Source organism: Hoplias malabaricus, chromosome 3 (assembly GCF_029633855.1).
Source record: "Hoplias malabaricus isolate fHopMal1 chromosome 3, fHopMal1.hap1, whole genome shotgun sequence".
Lineage (NCBI taxonomy): Eukaryota > Metazoa > Chordata > Actinopteri > Characiformes > Erythrinidae > Hoplias > Hoplias malabaricus.
Window position 1 is genome coordinate 11,547,690 of NC_089802.1, and position 23,400 is coordinate 11,571,089.

The following is a 23,400-nucleotide window of genomic DNA, read 5'->3' on the forward strand; positions in this document are numbered from 1 at the left end:
TTGAACCTTCAGAAACGTAGTTACTCAGACAGGAACAGTATTATTTCAACAAGCTTTTAAAATACATAAGGAAGTAAGTCAAATCTGAATGGATTGTTGAATCCTCTGCTTTCTAACTTACGCTATGCGTCTATTAGATGCTTCGCCTTGCGTCGTCCTATTAATTTTAATGGAGAGATTGCCCACTCGTCTCAAGTGCTGTCTCGCCAGCAGACTTCAACTTAATGCCAATGAATGTACTGCGTCTAGCCAATCAGGCAAATGCAGCATGGTATATCAGGCAAGTGTCCAACACAGAATATGTTCCTTTATTTACATACAGATATGTCACAGACACCCCCACATGTGGCAAGCAGAGTGATCCAGTGTGGTGAAATGCAGAGGAGGAAAAAGTGCAAGTTAACACACACCACAAAAACAGTGTGAGTTTTCCATAACATGTCCCCTTTAAAGCTGTGGAATCAGGCAGGTGTGTGGGCTCCTCCAGCAGGAAGCTGAAGAATTGAAGGCATGCCAAAGTACCTCCATCTTCTTTACCCACACTCTCCCTCCAACCCAGCCCCCTCCATCTCATCCCTCTTTTCCACTCGTCTAAGTACCTCTCTCTCTCTCTCTCTGGCCTGGCCAAATCAATTTTCCTCTGAGAGGAGCAAAGTCAGCACAGGGCTTGGCTATAGAGCTGAATATCACACACACACACACACACACACACACACACCATATCTCTGCACTGTTGGCCCTATCTAGTACATTTACATTAAGCTGATTTTGTGCTTTTTTATGCTTGCACTCTCTAACACGCCCTCTGCTTCAATCCTTTTCTCCCTCTCTACCCTGTACTCTCATTCATTTTAGTACTGTAAGCAAATCTAGCCAACACTACAGTTGGCGTCATCTCTCTCTCTCTCTCTCTCTCTCTCTCTCTCTCTCTCTCTCTCTCTCTCTCTCTCTCTGTCTTGTTCTTAATTTGCTAAAGACCCACTGGTGAGACCCTGATATAAAACACTTTTAAGACTGGACTGCATTATACCTGGCAAACGTATACCCAGTCCTAACCATATATAAGTGTATATGTACAATCTGCATTCAGACTTATAAACCCACTCACGGCATGCCCTGTGGTTTCAATTTATTTTTTTTAATTAGGACTACACCCACAAGGATGATGACATCTGCTGAATGATACACTACTCCTGATAGTTACATTTGACTGTCTCCTGTCACTCAAAAAAGCAAAGCAGCCTGCAACTTTTTGCCCCACTTTACCTGGAGTTTGGCTGAACCCACCCTAATTCCTTTGTCAGCTTCAAATATCAGTTAGAACTACACATCCCATCAGGCAGTGCAGCCAAGCAAAAAGCAGCAGTAGTCAATAGGCATGAAACACCCAGGAGTCAGTGCAGGGTGGGCCTGATGGGAGTGATCCGTGACAAACCGCCACAAGTCCTGTTCCACTGTCACACCTGAGAGATTTCATTACTGCCCGCGGGAGCTGCACACAGGAGAAGTGACTAAACAAACACTCAGTAAGCAGAGAAATGGCCAACATTAGTTTGGAGACAAACACAGGGACAGCTACAAAGACTCGATGGAAAACTGGGGTCATTAAGCACCACACTAATTACGAGTATGAAATGGGAAGTCACAACAGAAAGCCGGCAAACACAACAAAGCACCTTACAGCAGTCGTTCTTTTCCAAAACACTCTAGAGGTGATTGTTCATTCAAGAGAAGAGAAGAAATTTGGGCACACAGTAACATTAGTGTACACACAGAGTAATTTAACTGACATGTTTGAGTACAATATCCAGAATGTCTCCCGGTGGAAACCACAGGATGCTATGAAATGAATGAAGTTTGCCAGTTTATTGGTTTTTACTTACTTTGTATTAACATTCACTGGTCATTTCATCAGCTGCTTCTACCACAGAAATGCACTTTTACTGACAAGCCTCTTCCTGCACTAGTTAAAAGCCCTCCTCTGCTCTGTCCACCGCTGGAGACAGACGAACAACTCCTACCAACAGTATCATTAGTAGTGACATTATTGGGAAGGTACGTCTTTATACCCTCTACCTTCATATACCCTATACAACTCCAATCCCAATGCAGTAATTAGCTGTAATGAACAAACTGATGCTTCTATATAACTAGTATTGATCATCAATGTTACAGATTATAAAACTGGCCCTACACTCTGCGTTTGAAGCAGCCTGCTCCCAAAATATCTCCACCCATCTTCATCCTTTGAAGCTCCTAATGAAAGCCAACACGAGTCTCTGCATTTCAGGTGCCCATTAAAGCATCAGGCCTGTGGGCCGGCACCTGCCACGGCCCACCGGTAAATGCCATCCAACCTGGGACCTGCATAATCCCACACAGAACTCCAGCAGACACCTCCAGATTAAAAAAACATACACCGTCTAGACCAATGTACTCATACGCTAATCATTATACCACAAGGACCAGCATTACAACACTAAATTGATTCATCCCAATATTTTTCCTCAAGATAAAAGACACTGGAGAAAAACAGACAGTATTGATTTGGCATTAAGTCGAGCTGTGAGTTTCCTGCCAGCTTTTGTTACTAAGAGGACGTCAATATGTTTGAAACCTCAAAAGCACTGTCTGGAAAAAAGAACTTTGGTCAGAATTAAGGCTGCAACAACTAATTGACAAACAAGATAAATGTGGATTGTAAGAATTCGTTTGCAACAAATTAGTTGATCTATTGTTTATTCTTTATTCTCTTTTACCGACAGTTTACCTGCAGCTTCACCCTCAGCTTATATTTAATGATTTGAGATATTATCGAATGATGACTTCTCTGGTCAATACTGTGAGCACTGCTCAAACTTTGATTGTTTTTCTGGCCTGGTTCTTGCTCCAAAAGACCACAACATGAAAATTTCACAGCCTAGGGCTTAAAGACTTCACACAACCAAGTTAGGGTGTGTTCAGACCGGTAGTTTGGTTCCCTTGCTCTGTACCAAACAAGAAAAGGGTACAAAGTTATATTTAAGTCCTGGTTTAGTTAGCGTTCACACTGACACTTTTACAATTGAACAACAGTAAGAAAAAAAGTGGCATGACGCAAGTATGACTTTTATTTTGCCAGTCATCGTAGTCATTAACTGGGCTTAATGCACCTATCAGAGTTGTGTGTGGTCGTTTTACCAGAGTAGCGGCTCTGGTTTTACCAACTGGAAACAAAGCAAGAGAGGATAAAATGGATACAAGGAGTCAAACATTCATTCATTCATTATCTGTAACCGCTTATCCAGTTCAGGGTCACAGTGGCAGTTCAGGTCCAGAGCCTACCTGGAATCATTGGGCACAAGGCGGGAATACACCCTGGAGGGGGCGCCAGTCCTTCACAGGGCAACGCACACACACACACATTCACTCACACCTACGGACACTTTTGAGTCGCCAATCCACCTACCAACGTGTGTTTTTGGACTGTGAGAGGAAACCGGAGCACCCGGAGGAAACCCATGCAGACACAGAGAGAACACACCAACTCCTCACAGAAAGTCACCCGGAGCAGGAATCAAACCCACAACCTCCAAGTCCCTGGAGCTGTGTGACTGCGACACTACCTGCTGCACCACCGTGCCGCCAGGAGTCAAACAACACCTCCACTTCCTGAACTAAAGACAGGCAGCAACAGAGAGAAGACAGCATTATTTGTTTTTATCGCATAAATGTTGAGACATTATCTCTTGTGTTAGTTTCGTTTCTATGCCTTTGCTTGAAGTTGCATTCACACTGCTCGTGTGGTCTGTGTCCGCTTGATTGGTGCGTACAAGTCCGTAATGGAGCATTCACACTTACTCTACCAAATCACATTAACAGTCCAACCAAAGCTGACAATCTGAACACACACTTAGTTGGGGTTATGCTGTCAAATCACATGGGTGTTATCAGGTTAAACGGTCCTGTGTAAAACAGGATACGTCATATTGGCACTTTCATTACAAACTTAATTTTGGGCTCATTTTAATTTCAGGGGGAATATGGGTGTGTTTGTGTAAGAGACATGTCTACAGCACGAGAGTTAGGGTTAAAGCGTTTTTCTGTTGGGTCAGTGGTTGAGGGCCAAGGCTGCTCACAGAGCTCTGTCCTGCCCTGGGGAGTGTAGCTATGCCAGGAATGTCCAATCATAACACTTTCCGAGAGAGGCTCTGTCATGGCGACAGTTCAGCGTGTCAGCTTTTCCTACCTTCATTACAGCACACACCACACAAGAGCACAACCACATCACAGCACCAACATAACACAATGGTCTGATTACAGGCCAAAGGTAAAGATGTCTTATGAGTGGGAGTGATATGATTATGACCTGAGTGCAACATTCAGTGCTGTAGTGGTTACTCTGAGTATGAATCAAATCTAATTATTTATTTGCAAGTTATGCATAGGTTATTGTTATATATAAGCATTAATGAGCAGCTCGTGCCTTTAAAACGAATATAAATAATTTTATACAGCATAATTTCTAAGTACAGAGACTTATAAGTCAAAGTGGCCAAATTAAACACCTTAGATAAAAACAAATATTGCTGGGCACAGCCCTGTGGATACAGCAGCAAGTCTGAGGTCAATTTATTCAGTTGTTTTTGCCTCAGACAAAAGCAAAAAACAATTTACAGTTTGCTATGACATAAACAAAAGCATGGGATAGCCAAAACAGTGTGAAAAAATACATGTATTTTTCATCTTTTCATCCATACAACAGCATCTTCCCAATCAGGATCATGGGGCATCTCTCTGGCAAATGGAGTAAACCCACGCAGACACAGGGAGAACACAGCCCCTCCCCACAGAGAGTGAGCTGAGAATAGAACCCAAAAATACAGGCCCCTGGAGCTGTGGCGCTGTGACAGTAACAGTTGCACCACTGTAATTGCAGACCCCGTAGGTCTGAAACTCAGTGCATTGTTCAATAACAGCACACACAGTAGCAGCAGAGGTAAGAAAGAAACGAAACCCTTAACTGCAGATGTAAACAAATGTCTCGGCCTGACACACACACACACAGACATACATGAAGTATGCAGTGGATTTCGTTTCCATTTTGTTCCGTCAGAAAGACACCACAGGAAAAAAAAACAAAAAAAAAAACAAAGACCTTCTGGACGTCACTTAGTCTACACCACATAGGCATACATATTTAAGCATTCCTTTCATACACACACACAAAAACACTTACAGCCTTAACCACATCCCCACCCAACATTCTTTTTTTCTCTTTCTCACACACACTTGCTAACCACAAGACGATGGAGCCATCACATCAAACAAAAGCCAGTTACCACACACACCTCCATGCTATCTATTTGAGCTCAGTGCTAGTGTATTTCAGAGAAACGTCAGTTCTCGCACCAGCAGCAAAAACAACCCTAAAGTCTTCAGGAAGCACTTGTAGAACCTGCTCTGGTCTGTAGGGGGTGCTTTATTCCCTGGAGACTCAGTCTGGTGCAGATAACTCAGGACTAGTCACAGTTAACCTGCTGTGCACTGCACTGAACCATCAGTGGCTTCATCACTCTCCTTCAGAACAACTCACACACGGGTTAACACACGGTAGAAGAGAGGCCTGTGAAATATGTTCTCATGCAACCTTAGAACTTTTATGGTGAAATCTAAAGGGGCTCTTTTTTGTCTCATTCCATGATCAATATCATTTAGTCATTATTCATTTTTACATGACAATTTCCACCTTTATTTTTATTCACTTGGAATTATACAAGCTGGTGATTAGAGTGTCTGCTAAATTTCTCTGTTGTGTATTCAAACATTTCTTTTCTATATTCTTTCTCACTTTCTGTAGGTGTGAGTCAGTGTGTGTGTGTGTGTGTGTCTGGGTCTCTCTCTCTCTCTCTCTCTCTCTCTCTCTCTGGTGTCAGAGGAGCTCTTGTCCTTGCTAATAGTGTCACTTCACATGTGTATAATTTTCCAGCCAAAGCTGAGAAGCTAATTAGTCTCGGCAGGTCGCTCCTTCTCCTCGTCGCTAACGTACACTGTGTGTGTGTGTGTGTGTGCATAAACACACACACACACACACACACACAAACACTGATGGAATTGCTAGACATTTTCCACACACTACAGATACAAGGATTGATATATAAAGAGATGAAAGGTTATGCACATATATTATGCACACACACATGGGTGAGTATGTGTGTGTGTGTGTGTAGTGTGTATTTTGAGCTAATCTTGCTTGGCTCCACTGGGCTCTTCTAAATAAGGCCAGAGAGAGCAGTCATACCTGCGCTATGATAACACAGCCAGGAGCAGCAGCACTGAGTTTGGTGTGTTTACGTTTGAGGTGAGACTAGTCCCATTCCTGCACAGAGCAGTACCACACACACACACTCTCTCTCTCTCTCACACACACACATACAAACACTCACAAAACGGCCACACAGACAGTGAGAAATATATGGTGTAGCTGACGAACATGGTGAAAGTGCATTTAGCCGCTGCTCTGAGGTATTGGAGGTATGTTACCCTGGCCCTGGCCCTTATTTTATCAGCACACTGACGGCTGCTCTCTGTCTGCTCACTCCATGTGTGTGTCTTTGTGTGTGTATTCTAAAGGTAAAGTGAGGAAACATCTGTTGTGCCTTCTAGTCAGTGCAGTACCTGTAGCAATGCTTCACTAAGTTGGACAACCCCCATCATTCAGTTTCGCTACCGCTTCTCTCTCTCTCTCTCTCTCTCTCTCTCTCTCTCTCTCTCTCTCTCTCTCTCCCTCTGTACTTCCTCATGTAAAGTGTACTCCAGTTTACCTTCCAGTTTATATTTTTCAAGGAAATTTCCATCATGCAAATACAGACTGCTCTACAACTCCTCATTCTTTTACTGATAGTCAAGTAAATAACCCATCTTTCATCAGCATTGTTAAAAGAGCGTGTAAATATGGATTAATAATGGATTGTGCATGTTTTATACAGTGATAGGCAACAATGAAGGCACACCACGCTCAGATTCTGATCAGTGGCTAACACGGATGCTCATACCCTATGTTTCCGAACGGTGGAAGCAGGGTAAAATGTGTTTAAAAAGATAAATAAGTTCTCAGGAAGAATAACTGAAATCTGTTTCATATTTTTAAGTAATTGTGATAATTCGAAAGCCTCTACACCAGTAATATACCCATAATACATAGACTGTGGTTATTATAAGACCTAATTGTTTTGATACATATCACCACTGTCCAAAGAAAACCATGTATCTCTATTTTACTTAATCATCTGAATACAGCATCTATCAACGTTTCATGATGAACAGACCAATAGATTTGCTCCAAAATTACTTCCATTAAAAGTATTTTGGAGATACATGTTTTTGTTTGGACAGTGATGATCTATTATAGCTCTCAGTGAGAACATGAAGTTAAAGACATATGTTTTCTGGTAACTGAACATTTAAACTGAATTTAAAAGGGGAAACCCAGTAAATCTGCTGAAATTAACAGTGACAACCACATAAAGAGCAAAGTGATGTGTGAGAATAAATGGACAGACAAAGGCAAAGACACACACACACACCTGTGTAAACAGGAAATGGGGAATTCTCTCCCCCACAGACACAAATACTGCAACACTGATCTCTGAAGATATAGATTGATGCTTTTTCTATCTCTCTCTTTCTCTCAAAAAAACCCTGTCAATATATAAGTCCTTTTTGTCCCGTTATGTAAAGCCTGCATGTGTTATTTGTACTTACTCACTTTACACTATGTAGTTTAAGGGGAAATTTCTGCCCATTTCTAGGCGCAGAAATGGTCAATAAATGAGCAAGCAAATCAGCAGGGCTGTCCAGTCTAGACATGAAATTTTCTCTGTCCAATTCCATCCAAAGAGCACTGCACAGACACACACTTATACACACACAGAGACTGAGACAAATACAATTACTGCTGCACATACACAGTGCTTTGGTTTACAAGTTGACTAAGAAAGCAGAGTTACTCACAATGGGGAAGAGAGAGAGAGAGAGAGAGAGAGAGAGAGAGAGAGAGAGTGTGAGAGAGTGTGTGCTTGCAGGGCATTTCCCCAGTACCACGTCAGGTGAGCTGACTCAGACAAAGAAAGGAAAACAGAAGTGAAGCAGAGTAAGGTCCTGTCAGGCCTTGCTTTAGCGGATGGAAACACTGTGTCGAATACACACGTCAACGTACTTTATTCTTCACAGAGCTGCCAGCCACAGAACACATTCTTCAACACACACCATGCTGTGTGCTTGTAACACACTTTCATTTGCCCTTTAGTGTTTTAACACACACACACACACACACACACTCACACACAGCACTTTCAGCCACAACAGAGCTGTCCTGATACAGAAAGAGCTATGAGTTCATGTGTGCATCATAAGTGTAAACGCAGAGTGTGTCACTGTGTTTTTGTGGACTGTGCACCTATGCCAGTTACAGTTAATCGACTTCCTGAGGTAAAAGCCCCCAGTAACGGTACAAAGTTTAAATACACACCATTACTTCAGAAGTGTGGAATATGATGTTATTTTATCATTATTTTAATCAATTCTGTCACATTCGGTCAGTTTTTATAGAGCATTAAACAACAGCATTTTTCATCACGCGGATCCTCTGTGGAAATGAAGGTCCCTGTACTGTCATACATATGATGAATCATGTAACTGCTTTAAGGAATGTGGTATTTTTCTGCCGTGTACTTTCCAACACTTACAGGTGCTGTGTAAACTGATGTCTTCCTTCTTAAAAAATAGATGGGATTTTGTAAATGTGGCCGTTGCCAGTACAAAAGCCATCTACATAGTGTACATTTTATGACACTCTCTGGCCACAGCATCCTTTCAGACATCAGACACAACAGCTTCAGCTCGCAGGGAATCACACGTGGAAAAGTCCCACCTCTTGTACATCAGGCTATAAGTTCATTGTCAGTAATCACTTATCCAGTTCAGGGTCACGGCGGGTCCAGAGCCTGGAATCGTTGGGTGCAGGGCAGGAACACAGCCTGGAGGGGGCACCAGTCCTTCACAGGGCAACACAGACATTCACTTTTGAGTCGACAATCCACCTACCAATGTGTGTTTTTGGACCGTGGGAGGAAACCCACACGAACACGAGGAGAACACACCAAACTCCTCACAGACAGTCACCCGGAGTGGGACTTGAACCCACAACCTCCAGGTCCCTGGAGCTGCACCACCGTGTTGCCGATATGGCCGCAGCTTTTCATTTTTTTTATTTGTGCTTATAGGCACCAACTCTTCAACAGAGTCATCCTTGACACAGGCCCAGAGCACTTCAAGAGTGCATCTTTACATAATACAAGCAAGAGAGAGAGAGTGTGTGTGTGATTGTGTGTGTGGGTGTTGACTTCTCTGCAGCCATAAGCTTGGTGCAACCATGATACTTAAAAAAGAGCAAGTATATCTTACACCTATAGATATTTTTAAATTGTGGAAATAGATACTACACGCTCTGTGATGAATATTTCACAATTTCAGAACAGATCAAGAATGATAACATAAGTGATAATGAGCTCATGCTGGAAAAGAGTTAACCTCCAACAAACACTTCCAGTTTAAGCAGTATTGGTGGTAAATGAGGTCAAGACTATGAGAACTCTTCTGTGGCAAAGGAGAATTTGTGCGTTTATGTATAGTATATTTGATTAACCACTGTGAAAAAAACTAAAGACTTTAGTTGATATTAATTTTTCATGCATAAATTATCTGCTTAGTTCACTAGCAAATAGTTTCACTAACAACGAATGCTTGCTTAAACGTATATTGGCTTTTAATGAATGTTGCAACAAAACACTTGAAAATACTGAACATACAGGAAGTATGCAGCTTTTTCTCAAATGAAAGCACAAACATTGAAAACAGGTGCCTTCTATGGCATATTTTCAATGGGACTTTCCTTGTTAACGAATATACTCCATTAGTGATTAGTGAAAACAGACACCTGGAATGTTCAGTGTTTATTTAATGTATCATACACTCATTTATACCAAATGTATTGTCTGTAAACTCGATGATGTTTTGTAAATGTAGCTGCTGGGCTGAGCTCACCGAACCCACTCAGTGCTTCAGGCAGTTACAACGCCTGTACAAAGCCTCCTACATGCTATGGTGTACATTTCAGGACACTCTCAGGCCACAGCATCTTTTCAGACATTAGACACAGCAACTTCAGCTCACAGGGAATCACACGTGGAAAAACCGAGTCTCATCTCTTACAATATCAGGCTTGTTAATGAAGTTATTTGGGCTCAGACCATAAAGATCCACACACAGCCCAAGATGGCACAGCAAGATCAAATGCAATACCACTGAGCACAAACATAGAGCTCTCCAACTCCAGTGGGTCTTTATGAGGCCTGGATGAATGTGGAGAAAAGAGGAGAAGAGACAGTGAGACAGAGGGCCAAGAGAGTGGAGCATGTAGGAAAACTGCTAATGACTTAAAAAGACAAAGCATCGCTGTCAAAGTCAATGTACATCTTTACTGAGAGCTCAAGCCCGAGGCAAGACACTGTCACACACACTCGCACTCACAGTGAGAGAGAGAGAGAGAGAGAGAGAGAGAGAGAGATGGAGACCAAAACAGAGACGATGGAGAAAGTGGGAAGAATGGGGTCTGTCTGTGTGCACACGCATGTACTTGCTCTTGTTTTTAAAGGTCAGGTCTCATAAAGCAGAAGAGTCAGACAGCCTGACACTTACAGAGGTGAAGAGATGCCACAGGGAGGCACACACACACCCACACACACACACAAACATGTCACACATACCCATGTGTTTCAGGTGACGTCACAGTGTAGAGTAGCCATCATACTGGGATACATATTAAAGGACATCAGGTTAGTTATCTTTTGTTTATAATTAATAACATACTGAGTCAGGGCATCGCAGTAGGACATTAACTCAGGGTCAGGCAGTGCCTTTTCCTACCTTCACATCCATGTCTGAGGTGTCCTTGAGCAAGGCACCTTATCCTTAACTGATACCTGCTGAGTGCTGGGTATGGCTGCCCTTCGCTCCAGGTGTGTATGTATGCTCACTGTCCCTGGTGCACTGGTGTGTGTGTGTGTGTGTGTGTGTGTGTGCAGAGAAGAAATGTCATTGTACGTTGTATAATGACATAAAATGCATTTTTATATCGTGATTAAACCAGATTATAAATGTTGTTATACACTACACTCAAAAAGAAGCTAAGGCTCAACAATGTGCATTATGTAAAATGTACGCCTAAATCACGCACTTGCCTAAAGCTGTATAAAGGTCATTTAATTCAATTCAATTAAAGTCAAACAGCCCTTAGAGGTTGAGCATTGTAATGAAGGATATCTATGAATCTATGAAGTTTGTGCAACAGTAATTGTTGCATAAGCTTCTACTGCTATTAGCTTCTTTAGACTTGTAGTGCTACTTCAACTGTAGCAAAGCAAACTCTGGATAACAAATACGTCTTGGGCGATTAACTACATTAAGTTAAGGTAAGTACTGCTCACCATCTATACCCTTAATCACCAGATCAACCGTGCATGACAGTCATGTTCATCTTCCAGCAGCTGCACTAATTTCCCTTTGAGACTCAGCAGGGAGCTTTAGAGTGGGGTCCACCCTTTTGGAGTTCGCTGAGCCATTTTCTATTACCTCTGACCAATACATCCACACACACACACACACACACACACACACAGAGCTTAACCAGCCATGAGAATAGGGGAGTGTGCGTTTGGTGGAGCATGTTACTAAGGGTCTGTAAAACTAACTAAGCTTGAGAAATAGGGAACTTCAGCCGGTCCAATCCAAGAGAGAGAGAGAGTGTGAAAGTACTACTGTAGCTAATTAAAATGCTGTTGGGGGCAGTTATCTTGCTATTTCTTTGATCACTGTGTTGGGTTTAAAGTCCTCTACTTAAACACACGTCCACACACTCACATGCTCTCCTACTACACACAAGTGTGTGTGTGTGTGTGTGTGTGTACTGGTCAGTGCTAATCACACAAATGATGCAACCAATAGTTAAAATTCTTTTGAATTCAGAAAAGAAATGTAACCTAACTTTTGTAAGTGTATAGTGACACAGTAAAAAATAACACTCTCTGAGCATTGACATGTAAATAGCAGTGATGGGTTATATATATTATATATAATAATAATAATAATAATAATAATAATATATATATATATATATATATATATATATATATATATATATATATATATATATATATATATATATATCAGGTTTACTAGCTGAAACACTGGGCTGGGTGATAAAATGATAGCAATGTGTATCACAAAAGACACGTCATCAGTAACATTAAGAAAAATGTTCAGTAGAAGTTTTGAGAGTTTCACTTAAATGCATTAAATGCAAACCACCAGGTAAAATCACATGACATTACGCCTCTTTTGACATTATGAACACATATGAAAACAAAAGCCCCCGTCATGGATCTTAAACAGCCAATCAGATCCATTCATTATGGACCATGCTACAAGTGACACACAAACAGCCAATCACCTGGAAGCATGCAGCTTCTTGAACTGTGTGGAGTTCCAAAGAAGGAACAGTGGAAAAAACAGTTATCGTCTCAGTGGTTTTTATCAGGACAAGCACTGTTCAAACCAAAAGTGGAAATATAGTGCTGCAAACGGTTTTGTGGTAAACATATTATATATATAATTGCTGTTTGACAGCAGAGAGGTGATCTGTTTTGGTGTTTTAGCCTATGAGCTAATTTAGCAGATCCCAATTTATTTTAAAAAAATGACACCGTATGTATTTAGACCGTGGGAGCATCTGTAGAGAATACGCCAATCTCCTCACAGACAGTCACCCAAAGCAGGACTTGAACCCACAACCTCCTGGTCTCTTGAGGCATGTGACTGCGACGCTAGCTGCTGCGCCAGAAAGCTGCCCTCTGACGCAGTTAAATGTAGTGTTTTTAGACCCTGGAGCAGAGCCTGCCACTGTGTAGATGTTTATATTTTAAGATTGTATTTATAACACGTATCACAGAATACATTATTTAGTTTATATTAAGAGAATTATGTTGTTGTTTGGGCGGCATGGTGGTGCAGCAGGTAGTGTCGCAGTCACACAGCTCACGGGTTGTGGGTTCGATTCCCGCTTCGGGTGACTGTCTGTGAGGAGTTCTCCCCGTGTCTCCGTGGGTTTCCTCCCACAGTCCAAAAACACACATTGGCAGGTGGATTGGTGACTGAAAAAGTGAGTGTGTGAATGAATGTGTGTGTGTCTGTGTAGCCCTGTGAAGGACTGGTGCCCCCTCCAGGGTGTATTCCTGCCTTGCGCCCAATGATTCCAGGTAGGCTCTGGACCCACCGTGACCCTGAACTGGATAAGGGTTACAGATAATGAATGAATGAATGAATGTTGTTGTTTTTTCAGTTTGTATGTTTTTCATTATCTGGGCAGGATGAGCAAATTTAAATTAACATAGGTCTAGTAAAACATTTCCTTGTGGATTTCAGTGATTTGTATGGTGTAAATGTGTATTTGTTTCATTTCATTCACCTAATTTCAATCAAGGTGATACATAAAATTACTATCCGCTGATTAATTTATATTATTTTAAATGCATTAACATTAAAAATATTGGATGTATCCACTCAACAATTGGTCCTGTTGTACTTTGAGATAAAGATGAATTGTAACATAGAAAATGGAAATGCAGCAGTCTTTCTAACAGACATTTGCAGGAAATTTAGAACAAATAATTTGTATCAGTAGAACTGTAAATTGGAAGTGTTGTTTAAAAGCTTTATTAGAGTAAGAGGACTACAGTAACAAAATGAGCAAGGCATGAGTAGCTGGGTTTCAGATTGTATTTATAGATGGTTGAACAGGTCAAACTAGAAAAGGGTTTTAAATTAGTTTTGTTCTTAATAATATATTGTAGTAAATTATAAACATATAAAATTGTATACTGTGTAATACACACACTGTACCATGATAAACTAAAAGGTTTTTGGCCAGACCGCCCCCTACATGTTTTCACTTACCTGTCCTTGATACTACACGCCTTGTTTGGGATAAATCTATTAGCCAACACAACCCTGAACACAGCCCTTCCTGTGCAAGGTTACAGTGCATACTGAATGTGTTTAACGTCCTGTACTTTACTTTGGAGGTCCTTAGACGGTTCAGGAAACCAACACACACACACTGGCTTTTAATAAACACAATAGGTATGACGCAATAGAAAGGTAGGTGTGTGTGACTGGTGTGTGACTGATTGATGGTCATTTTGGCCCTGATTCTTTTTAACTTTGGTACAAAAAGCAGTGCAGGAAGAAAGATGAAAAAAAATCTATACAAGTCCCATTTAATATGGCTTTGTAGATCTGGCCCTATGCCAAGTGCATCCCACTGGATGATAAGAAAAAGCCTACAGCATCACAACACCAGATACACGCCAGAGAGTTCAAAGCTGCTGAACTTCACACATCCAGACTTACATTAACCCTCTGAACTCCACACTTCATTATTCAGTTCTTAGTCTTAAAGAATATGTTTTGTGTTTTTCAACTTGATCTGAAAATCTGTAGCATCCAAATACTTTGTTTCTCTGAGCTAAGAAAATCAACATAAAGTCTGCACAGCTTAAAACATTGATAATATAATCCAAAGGACAAGTGCTGGAATACATTGACTTCTATTATTGACCTCCATTACTGTGAATCCATAGATTTCCTAAGGGTTAAAGGGGAACTCTACTGATTCTTCAAAGTAGCTGTATAAACAAGTTGTTAAGATGTAAACAAAGTAACTGAATACATTTGTTCTGTAGATGTCAAGCAATTTTTCATGTAAAAATGTAGCCTTCCTATATAACACAAGTGTACTCACACATAAACACACATTGTGGCTCCAATCGAACATCTGATTCCCGAATATACCATTTTCTCTACATAATAACCAATAAAAACACAGAGCACTTAGAAAAGCTTTAAAATATCCTGCAATAAACTGACCATAAAGCATCTCTCAAAACCAGTCAGTATCATATGACCTCTTGCAGTATGCTATTATTGTGGCACTAAAAATCAGCAAAAGCACACAAAAAAATCGTAAAGCATTAAATAAAACAGCTGAAGTGTGTTATTAAGAAAAAGAATGGAGTGGAAAAAACCAAGACTGAAGCAAAATCTTCAGGGTAGTGAGGCCTATGGAGAAATGAAATTTGGGAGGAATCTGAGGGACTCCTTTGCTCATTTGGATAATGACATTTGAATTTTGTATCTAGGCAACACTCCCATACATGACATTCACCTGCCAGGCTAAATAACGTGCCTTGTGGGAACATAAACACACAAGTACACACACTGAGGACTCAACCTTGAGGTCCAAACAGATTAGTTATGAGCAGACTCCATTTCCTCATATTTTTTCTGTAGAAATGGTGTTTATAAGTTCAAAAAATTGGACCAGTCATTCTCAAACTAATAAAACTGTCAACTGTCATTTGTTTACTGTAAAATGATCCTTAGACATTGTGATGATACTGTATGGTAAAATAAATCTATGAAAATACAGGAGGTCCTCGGGTTACGTCAGTCCCGAGTTACGATGTTTCGTGGTTACGACACATCTCCCATTTACTGTATAAAGCCTTGTTTCGACTTAAGTGGTTTTGCGTCGTAAACGTCGTAACTCGAACTTCGTGTTTGGTGTGCGCGCGGGAGAATACATGGTTACGCGGCTCGGGACCGAGGAGGCTAGGATAAGTGCTTACAGTATGTTATTTATGTACAGTAAGTACGTATGTTCCGACTTACACCAAAAATCGGTTTACGATGCGACGTAGGAACGGATCAACGTTGTAAGTCGAGGATCCCCTGTATATACACTTTATTAAACACTATCCGCTGTCCTTCACACTGAGTATCCAATGATGGGCCAATAGACATGCTCCAAAAGTATCTTCAATACTCTACATTAAAATTGCTAACTGCCATCTCCAAGGATACTTCATCACATTGTGTAACGGCCATTACCCTGATGCTTAGTGACCTGGACATCACACTATCTGTGGTCCAAGGTGAGGCCCACTCCATAGAGAATAAACCGGTTCACTGATGGACTACAAAGAAGTGTGATCCTTCATATCATGTGAACTGTACTGGATAGAAAAAAAACGACATAGCATATGATCCGTTTAATAGGCACCATTTGGTACTTTTTGGTAAAAATGTCTGGACATTCCTACAGTGAAATTAAGAACATATTTGGTTCCTCTTGTTTACCATGTCAGTGATAGGCATCGATATTTAAGAACGGATAAAACAGCAGGTTTCACCATTAGTGTTAGAGTTAGAGTTCTGAGGAACAAAATAGTGGAAAACAAACCCTTAATCTGAAACAAACAGCCCAGCCAGACAACATAGGGATTAGGGATTATCAACAATACCACACACACACACACATACACACACACACACACACACACACACATATATCTTTCACTGCATAGTAACACACAAGTGAAAAGCTGATGATGATGACAGTAACAGACTAGTAGAAAAGTACAGTGACTTAGCTTCCGAGTTAAACATTTTAACACCCCCCCACCCCCATGTGTTGTGGTGTAGGGTGGATGTGTGTGTGTGTGTAAAATGCAAAATGAAATATGGATGAAACATTCCATTGCTCCAGAAGGAAAAAGCTGACCTGCTTGTTCTCTCTCTTTAATTATCCTTAAATACAAACACTACATAATCACCCCATTAGCTCTGTAAGATTTGGGCCTAATACAATATGTCCAAAAATTTGTAGACACCACTAATAATGTGAGTTTCACAGCTTTAAGGTCCTGTATCTGAACCCAAATTTACAATTAAGCACACACAATTTTTACAACCTCAAAATAAATAAATAAAAAATGAGCATAAAGTCACCTTTAAAATCCTTCACTACCGTATCTGATATAATGTTTTTGTATTGTCTTTTTACACCCATTTTTCTCTCTTTCTCTGTCATTACCTGAGGCTACATCTCTTTCTCTTTCTTCATCATTTCCCATTAGCAGTTAGCAGATGAGTTTGTAGAAATTGAACAGATAGTAATAAAGTGAGGAGGAGGGTACACACACCCTCACACATATTCTCTAATGGCTCATGTTCTCGCACACTGTGACTAATCACTTCTAGACAAATCCAGGACCAAAACTATCACCTGACAACTTACACACAAGTGTCTAAGTGTGTGTGGGAGTTCTGGTAATGACAGGATCAACCCCTTAAAACACGGAATTACCTTTGTTATGAATATAATGCAATATATTAAAATGCAATCATATAAAGATGTGACAATAAATGATAATGACTTTATAACTATTATGAAACATGAAAATGTCGTAGTTAAGAAAGAGACTGAGCCCATACACAAACCCCTAGTCTTTTTAAAGGTTTTTAAATAGTTAATAAGATTCCCATTACTCATCATGTAATTGCTGGTAAATTCCAGCCTCTGGCTACTGCACATACCACCGCTGTTGGTGTAACACACAACACACACTTCTGCCAAGGCATGGCAACCTGGCGAACCATAAACAACATGCTTCTACATCCCCTAAGTCTCAGAAGGCACGAAAGTGAGAAGTGAAAACAGTTTTTTGACACTGAGCTTAGCCACCAAACACATCCACAGAAATCTTTGTTTTCATCATCATTCAGGAGCAATACGCCATCCCCGTACACACAGCACTGAACACAACAAAACCTGAACTTTTAAACATTAACACTCTACAAGTCACTAAATACTAGTTCAGTTCAGTTCAGTTTATTATTAAAATTGATTAGCAAGCAGTCACTAATAATCCAGATTTATTTTTATATTTTTACACTTCACAGTGACTCTTTCTACTGTGTCTTATTACAATATCTTTGATAAACTTCATAAAACATTTGCTTCAGTTCATTTCTAAACCTCACAGTTTAGACAGAGCATGGCAGCACCACCTGGGTGTATGAAACCTGCAAAAGAAAAACACACCGTACCAACCCCCACCCACCCACCTGCTGTTGAAAACACGTGTAGGGGAAATCAGCCTTTGTGTTGATGTACCAGAACAAATTACGAAAAGGGGAGGACAGGAAAAAAAACAGACGGAGGGCAGAAAAACATACATTTAAAAAAAAGGAGATAAAGGGAAGGAAGAGAAAGTGAATATTGGGAAAAGGGAGATGGAAAAGGAAAAAACACTAAGTTAAATTGATATTGTTTTATACAGTGTTAGTACATCACATCACTGTTGGAACAAAACCTTGAGTCTCCAACTCTGTTCGTCTATAGAGACCACTCTGCAGAGACTGCACACTAAAGGTTAGCATAAACGTACGGTAGAGGTACAGCATTGTCACTGAAGGTATACAATGTAAATTTACCTTTAAGGGTACAACAGTGGTTAAAGGTCCAGTTGTGTTCCCTAAAGGTACATTGCATTCTCTTCTCCAGAAAGAGGGAGGTGAACATCTTTAAACTTTCATTATAGAACTATACAATAAAGATCTAATGGTGTTCTGTTCCTCTACAGAGACTACTCAGCTGTTCCTCTGAGGAGATGGTTCAGCTGTTCTTTACAGCAGTGGTCACCAACCCATTATGTATAAGATCACTTGAAATCTGAACAAATGAAAGATTTAGCATAAATGCCAGGCTCAGGCTAGTTAACATAAAAAGCTGTCCCCATAGCAGCCAATAACATAAAATGAAGCATTTTACTTAATTCATTAATGTCTGCAAATGCTAAACAGGTGTTGTGCTCCTCATACTGGGAGGTAGACTGTTTAAATATCCTTTTTATACTTCTGTTGGGAGCATTTTCTGATATGCTTATTTTAGCCTACTGTTTTACTTAGACACTCATACTTTTAAAAATACACTATGGCAGCACATTCCCGACAAGGTTGCTCATCTCGACAGAACACCGGAGTATAGTGTGACTCTTGCTTGTGTTGTACTTTTTAATCCACATGAAATATTTGTATAATATCTCCCTTTTTGAAACCGAAACTCTCATGCTGGCTCAGACAGAATCAGAGAGCGTACAGAGCAGCTTCACTATTGGTCAGGGACCTGAATTCACCCTGAACCCTTCCAGGAAGTTCCTGCTTAACTAGACAGCGAACCACTGCAGATGCAGAATGACGCAGCTAAATTAACTTAAAGGAAAAAAACAAAGCAGCCATGACATATTATGACTGACTGACGACACTTGGTCTTGGAGATTAACCTGCCAATCTCAATCAACAGTTCAGCTGCTCCTCTGCAGAGATTGTTAAGCTGTTCCACTGAGGAGAGTGTTCAGCTGTTCTTCTGAGATGGTTCAGCTGTTCGTCTGCAGAAACTATTCAGCTGTTCCCCTGAGATGGTTCACCTGTTCCTCTGAGATGGTTCAGCTGTTCGTCTGCAGAGACTATTCAGCTGTTCCTCTGAGGAGAGTGTTCAGCTGTTCCTCTGAGATGATTGTTTAGCTGTTCTTCTGCAGAAACTATTCAGCTGTTCCTCTGAGGAGAATGTTCAGCTGTTCCTCTTAGCAGAATGTTCAGCTGTTCCTCTGAGCAGAATGTTCAGCTGTTCCTCTGAGAAGATTGTTTAGCTGCTCTTCTGCAGAGACTATTCAGCTGTTGCTCCGAGGAGAGTGTTCAGCTGTTCTTCTGCAGAGACTGTTCAGCTGTTCCTCTGAGGAGAGTGTTCAGCTGTTCCTCTGAGGAGAGTGTTCAGCTGTTCCTCTGAGGAGAGTGTTTAGCTGTCCCTCTGCAGAGACAATTCAGCTGTTCCTTTGAGTAGACTGTTTAGCTGTTCCTCTGCAGAGACTATTCAGCTGTTCCTCTGAGGAAAGTGTTCAGCTGTTCCTCTGAGGAGAGTGTTCAGCTGTTCCTCTGAGGAGAGTGTTCAGCTGTTCCTCTGAGAAGATTGTTTAGCTGTTCTTCTGCAGAGCTTTTTTCTGCTGTTCATCTGCTGGGTCTTAAAACTGAAGGCACTGAGTAAGGAATGTCATTCGTGTGTGAGGGAGAAAGAACAGAGCATCCTATGTTTGACTCTACTTGGCTGCTTTTCATACACACACACACACACACACACACACACACACACAGTTTAGAACCTTCTCTCTCTCCTCCCTTCTCGTGACATGGTCACAATAGTTGAATTTGCTCCAGTCTTTATCTAAAATAATCTGCTTCCGGGGTCATGAACTTGGCACAGTCACCCATGACTTCCTGTTGAACTTTCTGCGACCTGAAATGTTTCCCCACTGCTTTTCCATTACGTGACGATCCACAGCTGCTCCGCACTCACACAGGGTCCCACAACATCAGCAATTTCACTTTTGCTTAGAGACAAAATATCAACTTCTAATTAATTTATTATTACTATAACTCAATGACAACTGAAGCTAATCTGTAAATGTCAACCCTGTTCACACTCAATCACTGTGAAGCACAAACTCAGGGTCAGGCAATGCAGGGGAACTTTAAATCTCACTGTGACCTACAAAAAGATGTGTAGTTCTAATCAGGCCATTTCAGACACATACGAATGACAATAAAATATAACAAATCTTAAACAGATATCCGGAAAATTAAGAATTGAATGAATCCGAATTTCTACATTTCTTGTCTCTCTCTGGAATAGTGGAGTTAGAATTTAAAGATGAGCAAAATTTGACATGATCCTTACATCACACATGCTGCAGTTTTGTATTTACAAAGTTTTAATGTTACTACAGATTTAATGTAGTATGAACTATGGAATGATGACTGTGCAATCTACACACACACACACACACACACACATCCATTCCTCCCAATAAAGGCAGTTTATGTAGCTTGTGTATTTACATTCCGCACAGTCTTCCACTTCTGAGGCTACAAAAACAGAGCTGAGTGAGCACACACACACACACTGACAAGTGTTCTGTCAGTCTTGGGAAGCTGTACAGAGGGGTTATGTAAATGTCACTGCCATACCTGTCAGTCACTCCTTGGCCTTGAGAAGGTAAAAGACCCTGACAACCCCCCCACGCACACACTCTTACACACAGCAAGTGGTAGAGGTGTGTGTGGTTAATTGGATGTGCTCCAGGACGTCCGAAAAATCACAACTCCCACCTGCACCCTCACATCAGAGTGACTGGCCCTTCCCTCCCTCAGGGACGACCTGTCCACACACCTAATGATCTACCTGACACACACACACACACACACACACACACACACACACAGAGCAGACAGGTCTTCTTAACTTGACAACTTGCATCTCCACTAGCTACACAGTGCAAGACAAGGTTCTGAAATAACTGAGATCTATCAAACTGAACCCTGAGGAGTAAGAGCCACCTCACTTCTACACAAACACACAATAAAGGACGTGGTCATGTTTCGCACAGAATACTGTCAAAACACTCATATCTCATATTTTACAGTTTAATAATACCAGCTGTTTGTGCATATATTTTATAATGAATGGACCAGTGAACATTATCCAGACAACAATACATTTCAATCTCAGAATGTTTTTGAGTTGTCCTGTGTAAGCATTTTGAAGAAAGGGTGTGTTCAGATGCTGATGAATCAGAGGAAGTTAACACTCACACTCACAGAATACTGAAAACAGTATACTTAGATTTACATATGTATATCTGTATTGACAATATACCTCTATATATAAAACAATGCAGGGTGCAACTGATGTACAGGGGTTGGACAATGAAACTGAAACACCTGCTATTTTAGTGTGGGAGGTTTCATGGCTAAATTGGAGCAGCCTGGTGGCCAATCTTCATTAATTGCACATTGCACCAGTAAGACCATGTGCATCCAATGGTTCAAACATTGTATCCTGAAGGCGGTGCCGTGTATCAGGACGACAATGCACCAATACACACAGCAAGACTGGTGAAAGATTGGTTTGATGAACATGAAAGTGAAGTTGAACATCTCCCATGACCTGCACAGTCACCAGATCTAAATATTATTGAGCCACTTTGGGGTGTTTTGGAGGAGCGAGTCAGGAAATGTTTTCCTCCACCAGCATCACGTAGAGACCTGGCCACTATCCTGCAAGAAGAATGGCTTAAAATCCCTCTGACCACTGTGCAGGACGTATATGTCATTCCCAAGACGAATTGACGCTGTGTTGGCCGCAAAATGAGGCCCTACACCATACTAATAAATTATTGTGGTCTAAAACCAGGTGGTTCAGTTTCATTGTCCAACCCCTGTATAAGCAATGTAAAACAATACATATCAAACCTGATCACATACAGTATAAAAAATGAAATCAAATCTTGACTTTATGATCATAAAGCCTATACAGAAGCACAAAAGGTGTATTACTGATGTTTTAACTCACATTTGCCAACCTAAATTCGATATTTTCTCTGAAGACTCAGGCGGGAACTACAGTAGTGTATGTAAAGAATGTCACTTTAGAGAGCTTTAAGTACAAAATGAAAGTAAATAGAACGCACTGTTATGGGTTAAGATTTATGTCATACAGCGTGTGGTCAAAAACCACAGGCTCTCTCACTGACCTCAGGAAATAAAATACACGACTTCTTCAGTTAACCACTGGAACCCAGTGATTATTGTTCAGTAACTAGTCAGAAACTACTATAAAATTAATTAAACTAAAAAACTAAAAAAGAGTCATGATTTATGCCATTAAACACAGTATATACAATTTGGACTCAATAAAGTCAGCGCATGTCACAGTCAAAAGCATGTAAGGAGCCACAATTCAGAGATTATAAACATTAAAGTATCTTACCTTTTGGTTCGATTTATAACTATCTTAAAAAATATCTAAGCAGCTGACTGATGGTTATTACTGATGCTAATGGCTAGGCCTGCTAACTAGGCGAACCTAAATTTGTCACTGCTGATCAGCAGCTACCTGCCTGCTTTCGCCACTTCCATTGGCAGGGGCTGTTGATCGAGGGCGCCTATTGTTAATGCCAGTGGCTGGCGTTCTGATTTACAGCCGATGAAGTGTGTCCTCATAGCCACTGCTTGATGGGTATAGGTTTTCTAACACTGCCGCTAGATGCTGTTTATATGTGCCAGGGGAGTGTGTCCGTATTGCTGTTACTCAGTAGTTAGCAGACTGCTAACTCTGCCCCTAGCTGCCGTTGATATTAACAGAGGGAGCATGTCCTCATTGTTTCTGACTGTGGCTAGCAGCCTGCTAACTCTGCTGCTAATATCAAACGAGAGCCTGTCTCCCGGTCCCAGCCTGCTAACACTGCTGGTATTTACAGTGACAGTCAATTTTGGGAGCTTGTCTGGATATGTACTCTCACAACTGCTATCAGTCCTGTTTAGTTCTCTCTGTATTGTTGTGTTTTTGTT

The 23,400-nt window shown here is 40.9% G+C and overlaps 1 protein-coding gene across 2 annotated transcripts in view; it reads right to left on the minus strand.

Moving 5' to 3' along the window:
• Positions 1–23,400, minus strand: part of zeb1b (zinc finger E-box binding homeobox 1b) — an 83,850-nt gene that overhangs the window by 31,076 nt on the left and 29,374 nt on the right. Inside the window, exon 1 of one of the 2 annotated variants that reach the window (XM_066664427.1) lies at positions 22,820–22,930. The exons of the other annotated variant lie outside the window; for it this stretch is intronic. The gene's annotated coding sequence lies outside the window, so the exon portion shown is untranslated. Of the gene's footprint in view, positions 1–22,819; positions 22,931–23,400 lie in introns of those variants that run through there. 2 annotated transcript variants of the gene reach the window in all.